This window comes from Adiantum capillus-veneris, chromosome 18 (genome assembly GCF_014529385.1).
Source record: "Adiantum capillus-veneris isolate H3 chromosome 18, ASM1452938v2, whole genome shotgun sequence".
Lineage (NCBI taxonomy): Eukaryota > Viridiplantae > Streptophyta > Polypodiopsida > Polypodiales > Pteridaceae > Adiantum > Adiantum capillus-veneris.
Window position 1 is genome coordinate 143,788,828 of NC_140948.1, and position 6,127 is coordinate 143,794,954.

The window sequence follows — 6,127 nt, forward strand, 5'->3', positions numbered from 1 at the left end:
CAAATCGAGCAAAATCAACCATATCGACCCTGTTCAGGATCCAAGTGGATCTCGAAGACATCCGATACAACTACAATGACAAACACTTTCCATTTGGATACATTCCAACAAAAATTTCATCCAACCTTATTCCTGTCGTATTTGGCATTCACATTCTGCTCTTAACTATACAAACAATAGTAAATGCTTCCCATTGATTGCAAACTTGGTTGGAAACACTATCATTACATCAAATGACATAGATTTCAGCATAACCTTGCTCTTATTGAGCCCATACATAAGCCATTAACTGAACAAAACTCCAAAAACACATCATAAACTTGGTTTTTCACACCGTACTCAGAAAACAACACGACACCTTGTTTTCTAAGATCTTGACACATCTTGTAGCCTCCATGCACTAGTCGGATTGATTAATTTTGTTTGAAGTTTATCTACAATAAGACTAATGGAGTTAGGGAACCCTAAACACATGTCAAAGAAGGCCAATTATTATGAATGTTTTATGATATTTCTGGTATCGCTATCAATGGAACTTTAATTTACGACCGTCAAACCTCAGTGCTTATCTATTTCACATTGAGACTTTGTAGATGGTAGGCGTGTGAGAAGAAGGCTCCCATAGAGATGGCAAGGGTATAAGAGCTTAATTTTAAATTTTACATAACAATCGTGTGTAGGGATTTCAACTTCACCGTGGTCCCATCATTTTAGTAAGACATATCCTTGCCCAATTTTGGACTTACTCCCCCCCCCCCTCTCCCTGATTGCCTGCATGTTGTTGTGGTTTGACCAAAAGGTTTCAACAGCCACTGCCATGTTGCTTGTTTTGAACATACTTTCGTAAGTTGATACGAAAAATATCAGGTCCGACTTAATAATAACAAAGACCAAAACTTCGTTTCTAGTTTCTTCATCATAAATGCTTTTCTTGAAAACCCAAATAGACTTGGCAAGTGCACAGGCGTTGCTGATGAGCAATGGGATTCAATCTGATCAGAAGTCTGACAAAGAATGCGAGCCTTACCCCAGTGATAGGATTTGAAGGGCTACCCCGAATGTCTAATGACAGGCATGTGCAGCTTATGCCCTACTACAATGAAGAGCAAATTTTACAATTGCCCTTCTAATGAACAAGAGAAAATTTTGCACCCTTCTTCATCAAAATTCCAAGAAAACTAATATTTCACTTATTGTATACTCCCATACATTAATATTTCACTTATCTCACACTCTTCCATGCATTTTAACCATCCTTTTAGTATAACTTTGACAAAGTTCATTATTTAAACAACGTATTCTCAAACCATAGTCCACGGACCACAACTTGGTAAATTTTTTAAATTACATAGAAATAGAGCAAATGAAACCAATGACATAATGAATATGAAATTCATTTTTATCATTAAAGTACAAAATTGGAGAATAAAAACTGCCTTGAAATAAGATTAAAAGTCCTTCGATACCAATACAATGCAAAAGAGCCCTCGATACAAAATCATATCGCTTGGCTGAATATCTAAGCAAATAAAATTCCATAGTAACAATCAATTTGTTTCCAAGCTTGCTATCCTTCACTTCCTCATAGATTTCCACATATAAAAGCATTCTTCCCACAATACATCTTGAGAACATGAAGCCTTCGGAGTATTGAGTCCAACAAACATTGCTAAGCCCAATGATGCAAGAGACAATCTATTACAAGACTTGTTTTTTATCTTATTCATTTTTGAGAAGCCTGTTTCATAGGCAACTGATGAAAGTGGAAGTAAAAGCAGAGCTCTCCATAATTTCATGGTCCATGGAAAAGAAACCTCCCATTCTTCATGGTTGCAACAATCTTGCCAAGCTGAATGCATACTCTTACCTTTGAAGCAGTTACGAATTTGTGTGATAAAAGATCTGCGTTCTCCTTTGCATTCTTCTTCATTAATGAAAGAGTTGGCTCCTTTTCCAAACTGTTTGCACAATACATCTAGCCACCTTATCATAAAGAAATCTAGTTTCCGCAAGTCTTGATCATAATCCTTCGCCGCTTAAAGAGATCAAAATCAACCTTAAAACGATTTGACAATGAATCCACTAGGCCTTTGATGTACATAATTTCCATGTAAGCTAGATTATTCACCACTCCGTGCAAAGTTTCATGTGGATCAAGAACATCCTCGTCACACATAGGGCCAAGATGTAGTTGATGAGAATGTGAATTTCCTAAGGAATCAATGTAATCAATGATGCCATGTTGATTTATCGCCTTTGTCAAAAAAAGTTGATTGTACATGGCCTCACACCTTGATTTTTAAAAGTTGTGCAAAAAAGTTTATTTTTTGCACCGCCTAAATTCTAACAGTGATCTCCAAACTTCTTGTGTGGGTTCCTTATACAAAACAGACGCTATTTTGCCTTAAAATCCACTTCAAAATGTAATTTACACAACCAGTTAACTCCTACACTCAATTTTAAGCAACTTTTTCACTTTATGGTACTTGGCCAATTTTATAGTCCTGAAGTGTGAGGGGTTGAGTTGCCATAGAAGAGTGCTCAAAAATCCGGTCAAAAATAAGTTTTTCTTCTCTATGTACGAGCCATTGCATGCACACCCAACATACCTTACTCCACTTCTTCTATAGTTGCTTGTATATTGTTTACGTGTGTCACATTACTTGATGAGCCCTTTTTTGTAGGTGGATTTTCGCTCTCTCTTTTCAATAGTCGTAGCAAGAATTGAATTTTTCCTTGTTCCAACAATGCATGCTGAAACGGAAGTTTTGGGTTTGTTAGAATGGGTTATTTACCAATTTTGGTCTTAAAATGGTCTTGGTTTGATATATGGCTTATTTTGATCTCTTAAATTTAAGCACCTGAATTCTGGAAAACTACTTGAATTAGAGCAACTTGTCCCACGAGAATGTGTAAAATAAGTGGTGGATTATGTTTTAATTGTGAAAGGCTTGTAAAATGGGATCTATGAGTTCCAATTTGTATCCAATATATAATTATGCGGTCTCTAAGGAGTGTCATGTGGTGAAAACTTATATTTCATTAATCACTTTACTTACAGCTTCCAATTAGCCTATTGTTGCTACTTTCGGGAAATCCCTTAAAAGAGGCTAAATCTAAGAGATTAGCGTTAGCTTGTTTATGATGAGATTGCTAGTATATGCACATGGTAACGAGTCCACCTAGAGTTCCATTCTTGCTACATTCTCCTTGCTTCTAGTTATTGATCACCGTCAAGTTCGGGAGTCAAGGGGCGTGCACTCTGCACCGTCCATCTCCATGACATTCTTGCGTAGAAATCAATGTTGCAACCGTCATATTTGCATCACGTCAGCATGCAAAATCTAGAGGTTGCTCCTCCAATCAAGTGCTCCCAGGTCGACGATTGGAATGGGCTTGAGGTGGCGAAACCTCAACAATCGTAATACGATCACATTATGTCGTCAGTGCGCACTACATCTCCTGCAGATTTTCGCATCAGATGGCCCCCCTCCTCTCGACTCTCGATGGCCAAGAAAGGACTTCGAGTGTCCTTTCCCATGAATAATGGCTCCCAACACTGGCTCTCGACTCCCGTCGATCGCCAGTTGGTCGCCATTATTCATGGGAAAGGACATGGCTCCCAGCATTGGCTTTCGACTCCCACCGATCATCCTCGTCGCCATTATTCATGGGAAAGGACACTAGGAGTCCTTTCCCTACACCTTCTCATTTAGTGTATGTAGATCTTCTTAAGATTACATGCTTGTGTACGTGTATGCAATGTCTCTCTATTTCTTGCTTGAGTAGGCAAATGTGTGCATGTGTTTGAGTAGATTAAGTTACACACGTGCTTAATGTGATTGCCCACTGATTTCATGTTGTAAATAGAGTGCCAAGGATTGAATAATCACACGATCACCCTTTTCTTTATGTGTTTACCTCGTATGAACATGTTATTAACTTGTTCACTCATTCACCTCATGACTCTAAAGCAAGTCACTAGTAACATGCTAACCCACAAAAGGTCTACCGAGGTCAGTGAGGTTATCATAGGGGTACGATTAAAGGGGTGCATTGAAGAGGTCTCTCTTCCCTCTATGGGTGTGTGAGTAGTAGCGCGGGTTTGGTGCAATGCCCTTAATTCGACAGAGTCAGATCATCTCTACAACTAGTGACTGGCATACATGTGGGTGTGGGTGTGTCATGCAAGAAGTCGGCATGTGGCTATTAAATTGACAAACATGTCTCATTTCTATGCATGGCTAGGTGTGTACATAAAGGCCCATATGGTGTTTATCGTTAAGCACTCAACCGTTTTTTTGGCAAGTGTATGTTTTTCTACAAGTACGTCTTTGTTGGTTCGACACTACATCGTTAATTTGACATTGTAGTGTCATCTTGATCTGGGCACCTTCCTCCCCTTGGGTTTGTGTTGATCTGGTTGCTAATTCGGCTCGATTATTTCGTCACAGGAAGGTTGGGCATCTGGTCATACTTTTTGTCGAGATGATGTCCTCCTTACTCATTCTTCGTTTGTGCACATGTCAGCATCTAGGCCGTATTACTCGACCAAAGGATGTTGTCATCTTGTTTTTTTTATGTACATAGTCATATTGTATTGTTTTAATGTTGTGTTGTCACTTGCAATAGTTAAAAAATATAAAAGTAAATAAAAATATGCAAGAGGAAATATTTATTATGATTTATGATTTGTAATTGAACATAGCAGTGTTTTTTTTTAATACGTTTCAAATTTTATTACAATGTCTTCCAAGTTCAGGATACTAAAATGTAGAAGACATAATCAATTTTTTGAAGTCTACTTAGAAGTATATTATCATAATAGTCTAAGACAGTAAAATTGAAATTATTTTCTATGCGACAAGTTCTTCTAAATATTTATGCTCGCACTTATAGTAAAAAATTTCAATAGTTCCATAACTACTTTCAAAGGACACTAAAATTTATGAAGACCAAAACAATAGTGTTTAAAAGTGCGTCGCTTGTTTGCATCGTGATTGGTGTCTTCGATCCACAAGAAGTTTTGGACAAATTCTCACAATAATTCCCACATTGTGACTTACCTCAACATCATGAGCTTCTGTGAGGGAGGCACCGCATACCTGGCTAGGTACGATTGGGGGCAGGGGACCACCGGCCCCCCCGGGCTGGCGGTCCCTTGCCCCCAATCGTACCTAGCCAAGTATGCGGTGCCTCTTGAGCAGAAGCTCATTATGTTATGCATTGTATGAAAAACGCTGAAAAAGACTCTGTTTTCCTAAACGAGAAAATTTCTAAATCTTCTTATGATCATGTTATGTACCTTTTTTCCAACAAGATTGGTTTCTTAATTGTGAATTGTTTTGTGAACAGTTTTGCAGCCAAAAGTTTACAAGAGCATAGGTCACAATGGTGATGATGTGTGTGGAATCCCATGAGGATTGTTTGTTTGTGTCTAGTAGAAGCCATAAACACTTTGGACTCTAGTTAGATATCCCATCTCTAAGTGTATTGGATAATGTGCCAAAGATGTTAGATGCTTTGCACAACGATGTGCCAAGGGACGTAGATAGAGAAAAATTTAGCAGCACATGTTGTTCGGCATGAGGGCCCATGAGAACCCAGAGCAAGGACTGAAGAGTTTATCAAGAATACCCTCAATAGCGACAACACAATGATAAAAACCCTTGAACGACAATGTGAAAAAGGTGGAGCTGGCTCACTATTGCACAAGAAGTTTTGGACAGATTCTCCCAATAATTCCCACATTGTGAGTTACCTCAACATCATGAGTTTTTGTGAGGGAGGCATGGCATACCTAGCTAGGTACGATTGAGGGCAGGGGACCGCCGGCCCAATTGGGGGGCCGGTGGTTCCCTGCCCCCAATCGTACCTAGCTAGGTATGTGGTGCCTCTCAAACAAAAGCTCATGATGTTATGCATTGTATGAAAAAAACTGAAAAAGGCTCCTGTTTCCTACATGAGAAAATTTCTAGATAATGGTTAACAACAGTCTTGGCCTTAAGACTGTTCTTGCCAAGGTGATTAAAATGGCTTTCTCCAATGCTAGAAAGAAGAAACTTTTTTACATCTTTGTCCAAAAAACCTAGGTGGATTAAAAAGACTCACTCCGTACACTCCTTAC

The 6,127-nt window shown here is 38.8% G+C and overlaps 1 pseudogene; it reads right to left on the minus strand.

Annotated features, from left to right (window-relative positions):
- Window positions 1-1,574: 1,574 nt before the first annotated feature.
- Window positions 1,575-2,110, minus strand: LOC147436561 (uncharacterized; annotated as a pseudogene).
- Window positions 2,111-6,127: the final 4,017 nt, after the last annotated feature.